The following is a 16,727-nucleotide window of genomic DNA, read 5'->3' as shown; positions in this document are numbered from 1 at the left end:
TTTTTCTTCTATGGGAAGAGTAACTTCAAAAAGAAAACCTGACTTTTCTGAAGATGCTCGTTTGAAAAATCTGTATTTGATGATGTGAACAAGTCCCCTGAACTCCTCTGCTTCCTGCCTTGTCTCGGATTCTCTCCCTCCTTCTTTCAAGGCAAAACAAAGAAAAAAACATATGGAAAGAAGAGAAAGAAGACAATTGGGAATGGGAAAATAGGGAGAAGAAGGGAAGAAAGTTATTTTTTCCCTTCCAGAGTAGTGTTTTGGGGAGGGAGCTGTGCTTTGACACAGCTAAGCCCCAAATTCCCATCCCTTCCAAGGTGGAAATTTCAACAGATGAGCGGAAAAGCTGTTTTTCCACCCAAAATACACCGGCCGTTTTCATGCAGTTCTTGCAGCACCCTGTGAAGTTGCGGTGCCCGACAGCGCCCGGAGCCCAGCCCTCCACTCGCTCCCTCGCCTCCCCCGGGGTCCGGGGCTGAACCACCCCGCGCTTCATCCCGGCAGCGTTTGCAGCCAGGTGCCCTCCGGGGCATCACCGCAGGATGCACTGACCAGCGGGCGAGCGGAGAAGGGTGCAGGATCGGTCCTCCCCGGGGCAAACCCACAGCTCTGGGCGTTGCATCCGCAGCCAGCGCAGGGCTGGCGAAGCCCAGGGGTCCCAAGGAGACCCCCCCAGAGCCCCCAGGGGAGGACACCCCGTGGTCGCACGCCCCGCTCAGCCCACGCTCGCAGGCCGCCAAGCGCCCGGAGGAATCCGGCTTTGCCCGGACGTGCTGGCGGGGCCGCGGCCGACGCCGAGCTCTTGGACCCCGCTTGCCTCTTGCGTAAGGCAAAGAAATGATGCACCGAGTTACTGTAAGTGATGAGAGGCTCCTGGCTCCCTTTTAAAGCGACAGGCTGCTGTCTTGCCGGGGGTCTGGCATCGCTCCCCCCTGCCCCGGCCGGCGTGACCCCGCTGCCCTTGGCCAGAAAGTCCCGCGGCGTTTCCCCAGGCGAGCAGCCCCCCGGGGAGGGGGGATCCAGACACCCGTGGGGGCTGGCGGCCCCGCTTCGGAGCTGCGCATGGAAGGGGGACGTGGGGGGAAACGTTGCGGGGGCTGCAGCAGCGCAGGCGCAGCCTCGGAGCCCAGGCGGGGGCTTTGCAGCCCCTCTGGCTTGCAGCTGTGCCGTGCCTCAGTTTCCCCTACTCGCACAGACAGAGGAGAGTCAGACAGACCAGGCTCAGCTGGGCTTTAGTGAGCTGAAGCTCACGGTTAAAAGAGAGACGGCGGACAGGCGAAAACACCAGCGCCTGGGTGTGCTGCTCCCACACACGGAGAAAAGGATGTGGCGTGGGGGGTCTCCAGACAGTGACCAATTTTCCTCCGTGCTGCAAAGCCTCAGCGCAGGAGAGGAAGGAGCCTGCGAGCGGAGGGGCCGCAGATCGCCCCGCTGCAGGGCACCGTGGCATCCCCGACGGAGCCGAACCCCCCGCTCAGAAGCCTGCGCGCCGTGCCGTGCCACCGGCACGCCAAGACACAGGGACGCTGGACACCTGGCTTCTCTCTCCCCGCTGGCATGTGCCGTGGTTTGGTGGTGGTTTTTTTTTTCCTTTCCCCTCTTCTCTTTTTTTTTTCATTTATCTGCTTTTCAAATAACGTTACTCATCCAGAGCAGGACGTCTGCATTCACCACTCACCGTGTTTGTCTGCATTGTTTCCTTCGGGGAGATGCTTACCCGCACGTGGTGACTACTTGTCTGAGTCGTCTCGGTGCCGAGCGGCAGGGATTACTCATGGTGTAAGGTTTAGGAAAGGAGGGGGGAGGCCAGATTCAGCGCTTTGTCTGCAGTTGTTCATTTCTCACTCTTTGATATATTTTTTTTCCCTCCTCTCTTTCTTCTTCTGCCAATGCTCTCCATCCTGGCTCTCCGAGCTCCCTCCTCCTTGCTCTTCCACCGGGGCCAGAGCATCTGGCCGAATCCCTGCAGGATGTAAAACGGCCTTTGCTGCGCTGCCCCACGGGTGCAAAGGGGCCCCCCATCCCCTCACACACGGCCGGGAGAACCAGTCCCTCCCTTTAGGACCCCCCTCTTCCCCCTCTGCCCGCCGCCGCCGGCTCTGCCCGCTCCGCAGTTGCCCATTTCCACTCGCTCTTGGCCCAACTTTCCCCCCGGCTCTGCCACGACGTCCCCACGTGGCACCCGGCCACCGCGGCACAAACCGCTCTGCCCAAGCCGGACCGGAGCCGACCCCGACATCCCCCCGTTTGCTTCCACCAAAGAAGACCCAAACCTGATGTATAAAACCTTAGCCATTATTAGGCATAATAGTGTGATAAAGGGGGGGAGAAATAGCACCCAGAACGCCCTCGAGCCTTGCTCCAGCCCGGGGGCTCGGCCGGGCTCCCCAAAGGGCGCCTGCCAAGGGCTGATGTGTGAATTACCATGTTTGCGATGCTGGGGCACAACCCGCTGTTTTAAGTGCGTGCTTGGGAAGACTCAACAGAAAAGCATTTGGGACACGGTCCTTCCCTTTCTCCATGCAAAACCGCGGCAGATCAATGAATATTTTAACAAAGAAATATTTCATTAAAAGAGTTGATTGCTTAATGAACTGTCCCTGTGAGCCATCAAAATGCAACGTTTTTTTTTTTTCCTCCCTTTAACGAAGGCAAAGATTCATATCACGAAGAACTGGCTTATCAAATTACCGTAATAGCCTGTGTAGACCAAGCCCGTGGAGCGGCGCGGGGAGGCCGGGGGCTGCCTCGCACCAGAGACGCGACTCCACATACTCTACGGGTGTGTTTAGACGATACCAAACAAGACGGGACCGGACCAGGGTCCCTGGGTGCTACTGCAATATGATCCATAAATAACAGTGGTAGGCATAGCGTGAGGCAGGTCTGTTTTCCTTTGGGCTGCCAATATTTGAAGGGAAGGAAAACGATCCATCTTTTTTTTCCCATCCCAAGAACATCGTGATAAAGGGACAGCATCTTGTTCGTTAAAAGCCGGTTCTGATGTCTGAATCCACAAATTCAGCACAGCTTTGCCGGATTTGCACCAGGGCTCCAGCCTCATTTACCTGGCTCTCATCTTGGGTGATTAAAACAGAAAGGCATCCAAAAATGTAATCAGCTCTCTCTTATCGACGCTGTTTGCTTGCTTGTGTGCCCTGATGAAAACAACTGAGTGCTTCCCATCGCTTCCCCGGGGCTGCCGGGCAGGACATCGGCTCATCTTCCTCGCTTCTTTTTGAAGTTTCCATTGCATTGCCTTTTGAAAGTTTATTAATGAAAATATTCCTCTTCATCTCAGGTTTCATAACGGCTCTGCTTAGGGTGAGAGCTGCCAGGGCCACTCCGCAGGGCAGCCGTGATGCTCGCCGGGCTCCTGGGCTGGGCACGGCTGGCGGGAGCAGAGTCATTAGCGGGTGGGAAATGAACAATAACTTGACAAGAAATGACCAATTTTCCATCAATTAGAGCGAAGCCTCTTTTTGTCTTTTTGTAAAATTAAGTTTTGCTGACTGGTGATTACTTTGGTCTGATGACAATTCGTTAAAATTTACACGGGGACGATGCTAACAGCGCAGCCGGGAGGAGGAGAAGGAGAGGGAAAGGTGGCAAAGCAGCCAGTGCAATGCACTTGGAGAGAAACGTGGGTTTGGAGGAAGACTCTGGAGGTCAGGATCTGGCCTGTTTAATGCTCCAGCAGCGGGACAGGACACGGGAGAAGAGGGAAGCAGCCTCCAAAAGCGGGGCAGCAGGAAGCCATCCCCACTCGCTCTCCGGCAGGAGCACAAAAGCGCTTTGTTTGGGGCCGGAGTTGGGCTTCTCACATCGCTTCCCCCACCGAGGGCTCCTCCGCCGCCTCGCTCCGGTTTAACAACACTGCAGCATCCCAGGGTTCAACGCCAGCTCGGGATCCCGACTGGGGCCACAGAGCAGCTCTCGGGGACAACAGGGACACGTGCCACGAGCCCTCGCGCAGCTCGCGTCTGTGCTCTCTGTGCCTTCGTGCCGGCTGCCCGGCCCCTGCAGAGGTGCCAGGGATGGGGACGGGACGGAGGCAGGGCTTTGAATTCGGCACACGCGGGAGCAGGGATGGGCAGCGGCAGGAGTGAGCTGGGCCTGCAAGACCAGGCGGGGAAGTCACCATCAGCACCTTGAGCAACCGCCCAAACCAGATGCAATCGAGACCAAACTTTTGTTGAAGAGTGAGGGGAAAATACGTACCGAGTTTTGCATTTGCAGATACGTATCTGTGTGTGTGTGTGTGCCCACAGGCACAGGAGCCTTTAAAAGTCAAGTCAAACAATGGAGCAGAGCTGCCTCTGTCGCAGGATCAGGCCTCCTTGTCCCGCAGCTCATTCCCAAAACCCAAGACAGAAGTTTCTCAGGCTGCTGCTCCATTCGCACACACCTGGTGATCGGATGCGTCTGTGCTTGAGCAAGCATTGGGGGGCTCTAATCCTACAGAATCCCCCCTCAACCATCCTTTGCACTTTGGAAAACTTCCCTGGAAAAGCCTAACCCCAAACTTTCACTTTTATTTACTTATTTGTAAATGTTTCCCAGTAATTCCAAAGCTTGCACTCATGCGCACCAGTTCTCTGCAGAAAGGAGCTGCCTCTGCGATCCCTTCCCAGGAAAATGGGCAGGGATTAGATCATCAGATGGCGATTGTGAAAGCTAAGTGAGTATTTACTGTAAGAGGGCTTTGATTCAGCAAGGCGGGTGTTTAAGTGCTAAGTCAATGGGATGGGAGTATGTGCTGCTGTGCTGGGCTGAATCAGAGGCGCAGGCGAGCCCTCCCTGCCCGCACCCCTGAGCTCCCAGGTCTCTCAGGACACACGCTCAAATCCCCATCCTGCAGGAGAGCAGCAATGGCCAGGTATGAAGGATGCAAAGATTTAGTAGGAAAAAAAAGTCAGGTTCTCACCAGGTTCTTTTCTTTTTCTTCCCCAAACTCACTGCAAGTTCAGAAGGGGTGAAATCTGCAGTTGGTTCAAGGTGGGTTTTTTAACAGTACCCAACTGGGCATAATGGGTAAATAACAGGGATGATTTGCTCCGTGCACTTTTTTGTCACTCTATTTGTAACTTTATTTGGGAGGGGATTTCCACCAAAAGCCATAAAAACTGGGGTTTCCCACTGAAAAGCTTTTCATGTTCTTTCATGACCTTTGTTCAACAATGACCTAATTTCACTCAAACTCTGGCACAGACTATTCCTGAGGTGGGAGGAGAAGTGGCATTCAAAACTGGGTCAGTTTTCATTAAAAATGCTTCCGTTTACTAATAGTTTTTCATTTGTTGGAAGGACTCGGATCTGCTCAAAACTCCACTCGGCGCAGAGGGGACGGCTGCCGTTCTTGACTTGAGAAATGGGTTAATCTTCATGGGAAATCACTCGTCCCCGCCGTTGATGCTCAAGGACTTTCTGGCTCTTAGCTAAGACCTTTCCCCCTCACCGAGAGGCTCAGGTGGACGCGGTGCCTCGGTGCTACGCAGTGACTGCACCTTCCCGAGGGTCCTGCGCTGGGTGCTGGGTGCAAGGACTGGGGAGGGACAGGGGCTGCTCGAGGCTGGGCCGTGGTGGTTGTGCCCACGTCGTTGCGTGTAACTCGCCCTTTGGGTTCGTCAGCACGACCCGCGTGTTGGCCAGGGCAGCTCGAGTTCAGCCGTGCCTCAGGAAAGATGCAGGATGGAAACATGAAAGCAACCGGGAGGCTGAAACATCCCATACTCTGACCTAATTCAGAACCTAATCCAAAGCCTGCCCTAATCAGGGGGATCTGAATCTTAAAGTCTGATCCCCCCCCAGTAAAGCAAATGGGAAAATGCAGCGGGATTCGGGAGACGGGGGCCAGCTGCCATGCATCTGCAGAGGCCCCTCGTTGGGGCTCCTGGGGATGGACCAGGGCTCGGGGTGTGGGAAGGGACCGTGGCCTCGGGTCTGGTCCCCGGAGAGGCGAGAGCTGCAAGACTTCACTTTTTGGAGTCATTCAAGATGGGACGGGAGGGAAGATGCTTTCAGAGAGCAGCAGAGCCCACGGACCCTGCGATTAAACCCTGTGAGAGCTGCGGGGTGGGCAAAAGCTAAAAAAACAGCTGAAAACCGAGTGAGGTGGAGAAGGAAGCAAAGCAAAGCACCCAGCTCTCAGCCGTGTTCCTGCGGCCCCGCTTTTCAAATGTGCAAATTATGCAGCCATTTCACGGGACACTTAGGAGTCAATTTGCAACGCGGCTCAGGGGGGAAATTGGGCACATAATTCCCCTGAACAATAACCGGGAGCAGCCCGCTTAATTTAACTCCGAGCCTGTACCTAGTTAGCGCTTGGCCGAGGGGAGGATGCTACGGGTGCCGGGGCCACGTGTCCACATCCCGCCGGACCCCCGGTGCTGGCGGCGAGGCCACGAGGACCGAGGGGCAGCGGGGCGAGCCAAGGACTGGCCTCCTTTGCAAGGCAGAGCGGCTGGTGTGTCGCACGCCGGCTCGCACACGCGCCGCGCACCATCGGGCTCCGGCAGCCCGGAGCACAGTGGCAGCAGGCTGTTCTCATTACAGCCCAATGAGGCTGTTTACTCACCCAGCTGGAGACAGTTAGAGAGTGATAAATAATGAAAGAGAAAACATGATTTTCCCCTCTGTGGTTTCTATTTGTGTAACCATATGTCACAGCTCAATACAGCAGCATTTTTTTCTGCTTTATTCAGGAAAGAGTTGATTTTTTCCATAGAGCGGCTGTTTTTTTCCCAACTTTTCTTTTTTTTTCTGGTGCAGTGACAAAAGTGTTTCTGTTTGTTTTCCTGTGAAACTCGCTCGTATTCGGTCTCCTTAAAGTCTGGCTTGTCCCAGTAACTGCAAAGGTTTGATAGGACGATTCTCAGCTTCTTTTCAAATACCTGTCACGGGGCTGTGGGGAGAAGAAACAGCTGAAAACAGACTGGTGAAGGAACACCACCCTGAGCGAGGTCTGCGAGAAGAGTGGAGCCTGCCTCTCTCTCAGGCTGCAGCAACTTTATACCAGAGGATAAAATGCATCAGAGTTTTCCCTGGCAAGGGAAGGGAGGGTTAGATGAGCGATAACTATGACATTTTTGCAAGCAAGGCTCTCCGAGTGCTTTCCAAGAGTAATAGAGCATCGCTCCTGCTGTTTTGCAAGTAGGGAAACTGAGGCACGGTGCTGCAGAGGTTTCATCCAGGCAATGAACCTGCAGCGGCAGAGCCCAGCACCCCCAGGCATCTGCGCTGACCTGTCCTGGAGCGGCAGAAACAAAGTTTTAGCTGGGGGAGAAGAAGCTGGTGGGGGGAAGGAGGCAGCCGGGCAGGCGAAGGAGAAGATCTCACACGAGCATGGCTCTTTCCCCGAGGAAAAGCACTTGGAGCGCATTTTGCAGCCCGGGTTGGCGTCGGGGAGAGCTCGGCGTGTGTACCCAGCCCTGCCCGCCCGCCGTGCGTGCCCTGGGGAGGGCAGGTCCCTGCAAGGCCCCTCTCCCTTCCCGCCAGGTACCGTACATCTTCCTCCTGCAATTATCCCCCCCCAGTTTCCCCCAGCGCCGCATCTCAGCTGCCGGTGTCTCTTCTCCTGCCATGCCCCCGGAGCCTGCAGCCTATTGTTCGGAGGTCTTGGCACGTTCTGCCGATGAGTTTCCCCTCGGAACGCTCTCGGCCAGGGGTGTGCGATGTGTTTTTTTGCCCTAGCAAGTTCTCCGGCTTCATAACATCCTCTTCCCGCAAGATACATCGTTTGGGGAGAGCAATTATCTGAGTGACCTCATCCATGTCTGCGGCATGAGGTCACCAACGTTCGGGGAGGTGCACACCTAGCCTGGTCCAAATGGGGTGTGCCGGGGAGCTCAGCTCATCCCGATCCGGCACTTGGGCTCGCTCCAGAGCCCGATCCCATCACCGAGGAAACTGGCAATTAATTGTGGTATAATTCCCAGAGGCCAAATCAGGTACCCGAGCGTAGATGCGGCAGTGGTTGGATGGGTGTACGAGCCGGAGTGGCACTGATTACCAACATCCCTGCCCGATGCGCTGCCGTGGGCTTTGGGGGAGCTGCGCCGGGGCTGAATGTGCCCCTTTGTCCTGAAATAGCACTGAGTATCGTATCTCCCTCACACAGACCTCCTGAAACGAGACCCACTGACCCACTGCTCCACCTGCCTTCGACGGGGTCCAGGTCCCGTTACTTAGTGTGTAATCACGGTGTGTACATGATGTTAGCTGCGATACCTAATCTCTACAACCAGAATCCCAAAGCCTTTGCTGTGTTTGAACTACCTCAATGAAATTTAGCAAACACACCTCCTCATATGGCTGATCACTTTTTAAAACGTATGAAAACCATTTCTCCGGAGGTTTTGTGTGTAATAATCCCAGCGTGCCTGAATGGGAGAAGATCATCCTCTGCTCCCCCAGCCCTGCACACACACGTACGCGTGTGCACACACGTTACACAGGCATTTGCACAGCACTTTGCTTTGCGGGTTCCTACATCTGCTCCAGTGATACATAGCAGCGACTGGTTTGGAGTGAGACTGGCATTTCACTGGCTGCATCCTCCAGGTCTCAGAGGTGAGGTCCCACCAGCAAGACAGTTGTCAAAAATGTGCTCAAATTCACCCAAATGCTGAAAAGCCAGCTGTTACCCAGACTGGAGCCACCACGTCCCAGCAAAAACACCCCAGCTCCAAGTCTGAACCATATGCTGAGTGTCTGAATACTTGCAGCGTTGATGGAGTTGTCCTTTTTAAAAGCAATTTAACTGAGTAAAATCAGTATCTTCTTGCTTCAGGTCATGGCGAGCTCTCATTGCAGGGCTTGAGCTGGAGATTGGGCAAAGATGGACCCTGCTGGTTCCCCTGACCCCCTTCCTGCCCCAGCAATTTTTACAGCCTTCCACAAGCAGCCCAAACCCACTCCTCAGGCCTCCAGGTCCTGCTCCTCTCCCCCCGCAAGCATCAAAAAATAAGGGCTGGGAATTTGTTGCAGGTTAATTGGGGTTATTTCATATTAAAGCCCCTTTGCCTCTGTAAACCGAAACTTTGCTGCACAGCATCGGTGGTTTCGACGTGCCTTATTACACCTCTCGGTGCAGAGGGGGTTTGCGCTCTGCAAAGGAGATGTGGATGCTTCCCCCATCAGTTCCTGCAGCCCCAGGTGGCTGTCCTGGCCAACGTGGGACATGCCACCTCTTTACCTGTGTCACCTCCTGCTGTGGGTCACATCAGCCAGGAGGTGATGAACCCCAAATCCTCTTGCCTCGTGTTGAACACCGGTGCAGATGCCATTCTGGAGACCACCTAGATGGCATCTGGAGGGAGTCTGCAGCCTCTGGAGAAGATGCCCGGCAGCTGGGAACGATATTTAACGCAATTGCATAGGAATATCAAACCAGCTCCCTCCGGGTAATGTTTCTACCCGCAGATCTTGTGCCTCCAGGCTTCCAGCCCCCACCTCCGCAGCTATGCCGGACGGCGGCCGTGCCAGGAAGCATAAAGGCTCTCCATGGCTTTTTCCACTCCTGGCTGTGCAAACACCAGGCTCCTGCTCCTGCTGGCTGTGTTCGCCTCCGCACCCCCCTCTGCCTCCCCGCTGCCCGTGCTTCTGCCGCCCGGCCCGGCACCGCCTGGGTTAACGGGAGGCGGTTGGATGGAGAAGGCCCTTTTTTATTGTAACAGCAGATACGGAGAAGAAAAAGCGCTAGAATCATTTATCTGGCTCGCAGTTTCACTAATGCCCTCGGCTTTAGGCCAACGTGAGATATTATGAGGTAAATCGGCCAAGTCATGCTATACAAACATTTCAAAAAAGAAAGATATTTTCAGGCGCTTGCAGGAATCCAGCCCTCCCCCTGCCCCGCGTCGGGTTACTGCAGGATTCGGCCGGGTCTGTAGCCCACTTTACGTTCATCTGTGGGTGCTCGTAAAGCAGGAGAACTTAAGCCAAAAGACAGTGCTTGAATTTGGTAAGGGACTTGCTCGGCGGTGCAACCACTGTGGCACCGGCTGGGCACCTCACAGAGCATCACCGGGGCACCGCAGCGGCCAGCCGCAGCCCGCACGCTTGCCCCGTGTGCCCGAACTGGCCGGGATGCTCTGCCCTTGCCCACCTCCCTGCCTGCTGGGAGCTGGGGAGAAGGGAAAAGCAAAGGGCAGGGCTGGAGCGGGGCAGCAAGGGGAATTTCCCAGGGGAGAAAATGCCTTTATGGTCCCAGATAGACAGTTCTTTCCTCGAAACATCCCAGGACTTGCCGTACGGTGCAGTGGTGCACAAAGATGAACCTCTCCAGCCACACCACGCTGCTGGGCTGCCCCAAAGAGCTTGGTGGGCAAAGGCAGCCCCTCCGCCGCCTCCGTTCGGTCACAAGGGACCGACCCTCACACTGGTCCGTCCTGCCCCGAGCGTGCAGAAGACCTCAGAGCCTCCTGCATTGGCAACCCTGAAAGCAAAAATATTCTTGTCTGCGTAGTTGGCACAGTTAGCTTTTTGGGTTAATAATGGATTTTAACTTCATGGGAGCTATGTATGTTCAACAACACATACATATTTTTTATTGCTTACAACATTTAAATGGATGGGTTCTTTGTTATTTATTAAAGGGCCATTGAAAATGTCTTTCCATTCTTGTTTCTGTGTCTTGAGCAGTTCATTAAAATGCCCACCTTTCCTGTCATAAAACCCACGTACGCAGGCTAATAAAATCCAAACATGTACTATTAAAGTCCCCACATACAGAATAAAAAAAACCACCCACAGCCTGTATTGCAAGTGCCCACATAAAACACAGTAAAAGCTTTATGCCGCTGCACTGACACCCGCTCAGATGCGTGCAGCAACGGCGATTAAAGTATGGAGAGAGGGTGCCAGTGCCTGGGGCTGTCCCAGCTGCCCCAGGTGGGACTGGGAGGGGGACAGACCCTCCCCGTAGGCATCGGCGGTGGGGCAGACCTTACCCATGACCCTACAACTGAGCTCTGCCTTTTTTCCAGCTTGAAGGTCCTAAAGACATGGCTCCTTTCCTTACTGTAATAATACCCAACGGGGTGGAGTTTGGGGTATCTCGGGGGGCTTACAATATCAGGAGTACCAGGAGCTCCCAGTCTGGGTCCTACTCCACCGCTTCCCCACTGGGAGCTGATGGGGAGCAGGGAAGGGGCCGCAGAGCTCGAGGGTGGGTGTGAGAAATCGTCATCCCTCCCAAAGCCAAGGGGAATGTCTGCTGGGGAGTTTGCAGTTCAGCTTGGCTAGTTTTTATTGAGGAAACCTGCCTGAACGGGGAGCCTGTGACACGCAGTTGTGGAACAATCTTGGTTTTCCACCCGCCTGGAGGCAGAGGTGCTTGGATCCAGGATTTGGTGCCACCTGAGCTCCAGAGGTGGAGAGGCAGAAATGCCCAAACCCTGCAGCAATCCGGGCCCTGTGCTGTTGCTGCAACTGGACGTAGCCGAGCAAGATTTCAGTCTACAGATTTTTCCCATTCCTTTGCCCATCTCAGAGGGTCAAAGCAAGATGGGCTTAGCCCAGGTCTCTGCACCATCGCCAGGAGTGTCTGCTCCCAGTGTCACACAAATAGGGGAGAGCTCGTGGCACCCGCCCCTCTGAATGCAGGGCTGGGAGACCCACCCCAGAGAAACCCCTTTGCTCTCCTGTAGTTTATCCTGACCCCAGCCAGGCCGTGGGCTTGCTCACGCCGAGGCCAGCTGCCTAGGTGGGCGAGGGGAAGGACAGACAGGCTCCTTCAGAGCCGCTCTCCCGCAGCAGCCCCTGGCCCGGTGATGTGTCTATCACCGAGCATTTACAGCCTCCGATCGATGGAGGGTTGGGCAAAATACTCCAGCGCATCATTATTGTAATGACCTGACAGTAAAATCGGTATATGCTGTCCTGGGGTGACGGTTTCATCTCCCCCACTGGGCACTGGTGCCAGCACCCTTTCCCTGCTCATCCCTCGCTTTTGGCTGACCCCCGTGAGATGGCCAGAGCCCGCAGCCACCGCACACCGGCCCCGAGCCCCGGCTGCCACGCTGGAGCATCCACCGACACGGTATCGCAACCCCCGTCCCCCCTCTGCCTGCGTCCTCCCCCGGGGAGCCCCAGTGCTTTGCTGGAGGGCACGGAGTGAATCATCCAGTAACACAGAAATCTCAGAGTCCTCTTTAGATGTCCCAGGAGGAGGCAGATCTGAGGGAAGGCAGCGGAGAAGATGCCTGCAGCAATGTCAGTGCTAGAACAGCCGGGCTGACAGGATTCAGAGTGGGGATTAAGGTTGGGATCAGGGATGCGGGGAAAATGAAAAAAGACTCTGGCTTTCAGGCGCGACTCCGCTGTGTTTGTCTTCTTGTTTGCTCGGGAGGAGGACGGGCTCCCGGCTTTAAAAGGCCTCCGATCGCCTTCCTGAAGAGGCCGGGGTTCACCTCGGCGCTGCATCCAGAGATGTTTGCAAGGGGGGTGAGGATGCAGTGGGCCTGCTCTGCCGGCCCTGGTGCAGCTGGACCAGTGGCAGCAGGAAGAGGCTGGGCAGACCGAACGCTGTCCTGTGGGAAGATGCATTAAGCAGCACCGAGCAGCCGTGGGTGCCTGAGGAATATCTGCCTTTTCACAGGGGTTTCTGAAAGTTCACTCTTTCACTTCCTGACCAAACTTTTCCCACTTCCATCCTCCGCAGGGCTTCTCGGCCGGGACATCTCTGCCTTCCTCCCAGGCAGGGGCAGCAGGCACACCCGGGTGGTGACAACATTCTTACCAGCTGCAAATGCCTTTGCTCTAAGGTGGCATTTTATTGTGCATGGGAAAGTGGACCAGCTGCCTCTCCCTATGCTCCAGCCCCTGCTAAAAGCAGGACTACGGGTCATGGGAACCTCAAGGAAAGCAAGAAAGGAGGAGGAAAAGCCAGGGCAATTGTGCAGCTCGTTTAGGTGCAGGAAATTGGGATCCACTGTAGGCAGGGAGCACCCCGCTCCCCACGGCTGCTGCCTGTCCCCTGCTCGCTTTCCACCACATCACCAAGAAGAGACCCAGCCACTTGTCACCTAGCATCACAACTTTGCTCTGCTTCCCCTAGCATTTCCCCAGGGTCAGCCATGCCTTTGCACCCTGGCAAGCAGAGCTGGCGGTCCACCTTTCCAAAGGCTGCTCTGGGGTCCTCCTCCCCCAGTTGCAGCTCTGCCAAGGGGCGCGGAGCAGCCCCCAAAGGGCAGGCGCTGCTGCATTTCCCCTGGGCGAGCTGGGGAAGAGAAGAGACAGCGAAAGTTTGATGCTGGGCAAAGCAAAACCTACCTAAAATTGCATTTCCAAGAAGAAAAAGTCCCACCCGCTTCTGACCCAGACGGAGCAGGCTGAGGATCCCTGGGCAGGCTCAGGGCTGCTCTCTCAGCCCCCCATCTCCCCCAGCCCTCCCCATAGCTGAGCGATCCCAGGCGCTGGAGCAGGGTCCCCCCGCGTGCCCCCAGCCCGCTCCTCCGCTCTTATCTCTGGGGGAGGGAAGGGGCTGCAGGGTCCCTCCGTGCCACGCAGCCAGAGGAGGTGGTGGGCCCCAAACACTCTCCAGAGCACCGGCGGGGGCTGCTTTAATCCACAGGCTCTGCAACCATCCACCGTCCAGGCAATATTTCCAGTCAAAGCAAATCTGGACTCTCTTCCCTTCAGCCTATTTCTCTCCCTCTTCTTGCCTTTTTTTTCCTTCTCTCTTATCTCCACATACACCATTAACTTTCCCCCCAGTGCTGCCCACCCTCCTCCCTCCCCTCCTTGGGGCTCCTTCGCATGCTTTTTTCATGGTTTACGCCGACCGCCCCGCTCGCACCCCTTGCTCACACAGTGACTCAAGGACACAGAGCCCCACGCAGCTCCGGAGCTGCTCATGAGACACCCATACGGTTTATATACTCAAACATCCTTCTCTGCTTTGCCACTCCGACTCTCTCATTTCGAAGCTCCCTCTTTTTCCCTGTCGAGATACAAAAGACACCAAGTTTTTCCTTCACATCCCTCTTTCCCCTTCTCCCCTCCCCTTGATTCGCAGTATCCAACCCTCTGTTTTCAAGGGTTTTTTTTTCCTTCTTTCCTACCCCTCTCCCCTTTTTTTTTTATTTAAGTTTTTCTTTTAACTTTCAAGGTCAACACGGACAGACAATGCCACCAGTGCCTGTTTGATATGTGAGCGCTATTGGCGTCCATTGCCACGGTTTCCGTGGTAACACAGTAACCATTAATTTTCAATTAAAGTAGACAAAAAGCCCGATGACAGCTCCAGGTCTGCTGAAGATGTCAAGAATCCGTATTAATATACAGCAAGAGAGCATAATTGTGTGTCCATCTTCCCGAGCAACGAAAATGGAGGGATAATTACCAGCTAGAAAGCCACTCTGTAATTTTGTTCTTACTGTCACCACAACCCTACATATTAGCATAAATTAAAAGCAGGGTTTATTGTTACCAAAGTGCATTGATATTTCCAGCCTATTTTCTTCCTTTTAACTGTTTGTTGTTGATGAGTGACTCCTGGACACATGGTGGGTGAGCCCACAGGAGCAATCGAGATGCCAGAAAGTAATGGATGAAGCCTTGCGATGCCACCCAGGTGGAAGGAAGGGAAGAAGAGCACGATGATGCGTGGAGGTGGGCAGAGAAATCCTAGATCGGTCTGCAGCCCTCTTCCATCCTCCGGGTCCAGGATGAACTCCTGTTCCCAGCGTGGTCCACCCCAGCTCAACTCCTCCACGGGCGACATGGTGGGGGGCTCTGCCGCGTGTCCCCATCGCCAACTCCTCGGGCTTTGCCTTAGAGCTGGAAGGGGTGTAAGTCCCTGACTGCTGCGCTCTTGGTGACAGGCGCTGAATTCATGAATTTAAGTGAATGGAAAAAAGCGGGTTCCTTGTATCATATCCAGAGAAAGCTGTCCTTCAAAAGGAAATTTAGTGTAATTACCCTTAAGGGAGCGATCCTCACTCAGTCAGTCACAACACTGACCTGCTGCTAGGATCTGACAGGGAAATTACAGGCTGTGTACTCAACAAAAGGGGCTTCCTTCCTTCTTAGAGGAAAGATGAAATGCTGAGGTTTGAAAAGAAAAGTATTGGCTTCTGGGTTTTAAATCAGTATCTCACACAGGGCTTTCCTTTGCACAGAAATTAGAAGGGGGTGGAGGAGAACCAAGCCCGGGAGGGGAATGGGCGTTTTACGGGCTGGAAAAAGAACCGAGAAGCTCCAAATTCCCATCGAGCGAAGAAAGTGGTTTCTCAGGATTTGCTTTCGTGATACGCAGCGAGGCGAGGGGCATGGCGAAGAGCAGAAGCGAGACAACCTTGCAAAGAGGTCTGCTGCAAGCAAGGCTGGCACATCTCCATCCTTCTGCAGGAGCAGTGTCATTGCGCGGAAGCCAAGACAAGCCCTGTGCCTCCCCAGCTGCCGTTGCCCCAGTATCTAACCCAGTGGCTCTTCACACAGAGCTCCAAGGCCGGGGGGGTCACAAACTCCCCCTCAGATGCTGTCACCACTCCAAGTGGGGCATGCTCAAGTGGGGATGGGCTTGGAGAAACCTCTGTGGTTCCCTCTCGTACATAAGGAGGGACTAAATCCCTCTCTGATCCATCGGTTTGCATCTACGTGAACTCAGATGGTGAATTCCCGGAGGGCTGGAAAAGACAATCATAACATCTATGATTAAAGGGGGGGGGGATTAGTCAGAATAAATTGATACTCGGAAAAATACACAAATAGATTATTAAGCAATCAATTTGTAAGGAGCTAAAATATAATGGCGAGGAGATGGGTTTGTCTAGAATACTGCAACAAGGCAATTTCTTTCTGCGCTGAGGCAGCTGGCCCAGCTGAAATGGGGAGAGCAGCAGACACAGCACGGGCTGACGGCAGGAAGACTTCGGTGCAGCCTCCCCGATATTCTCATAAGCAAATAAAGGTAACATGGTCTCAAGATGAAATCATCATCCTGCAGAGGCACAGCTGGGTGGGAAACCACACCAGGAGTTATCAGCAGCTTGCTATCGAACTGAAAGGACTTTTTCAGGGCTGGGGCAGGAGGCATTGTCCCAGGCCTGGTTAATATTTTTGGTGGTACGTTAGGCTGCATGCAGAGACTACATGTGCAATGTCTGCGAGAGCACCCTGGAGAGGGGCTGCCATTTGGGGGGACAAGATTGGCATTCAAAACCATCTTGATAAAATGAATGAATGACCTAATGAGCTGCAGTCAGGCCAAAGGGACAGGGAATGAGAAGCAAAAAGCTGAACTATAACTTTTTTGCGATAGGCTGGCGAGCCAATGGTGCAATGAAGGGTGAGATTTATATTTGATCGCAAGCTCGGTAGGAACCAACAAATTGCCTAGCGTAGACAGAGCGAGAGAGCCTGCAGCAAGGTGCACGGCGGTGCTGCGGGGCTTTGCTCCACGTAGGGCTCAGCCAGGTACCCAGCCCGCATTGCCTGCCGCCTGCCAGGAGGGAGATCGGCAAACTGGAGGGAGTTCAAAGACGACCAGAGCAGAAATGATAAGAGGTTTGGAAAACATGACCCGTGAGGAGAGATTGGAGGAGCTACGTCTGTTTAGTCTAGCCCAGAGAAGGCTAAGGAGGGCAGATGATAACGGCCTTACAGTATAAAAGGTTGCTGCGATGAGGACGGGGATCAACTGGTCTCCATATTCCCAGCACAGGAGGAGCAGAAAGGGGCTTCGCTTGCAGTTTTAGGATAGAGAAAACTTTGCACGAAGG

Source organism: Harpia harpyja, chromosome 19 (assembly GCF_026419915.1).
Source record: "Harpia harpyja isolate bHarHar1 chromosome 19, bHarHar1 primary haplotype, whole genome shotgun sequence".
Lineage (NCBI taxonomy): Eukaryota > Metazoa > Chordata > Aves > Accipitriformes > Accipitridae > Harpia > Harpia harpyja.
Note: the sequence above shows the minus strand (reverse complement) of the source record.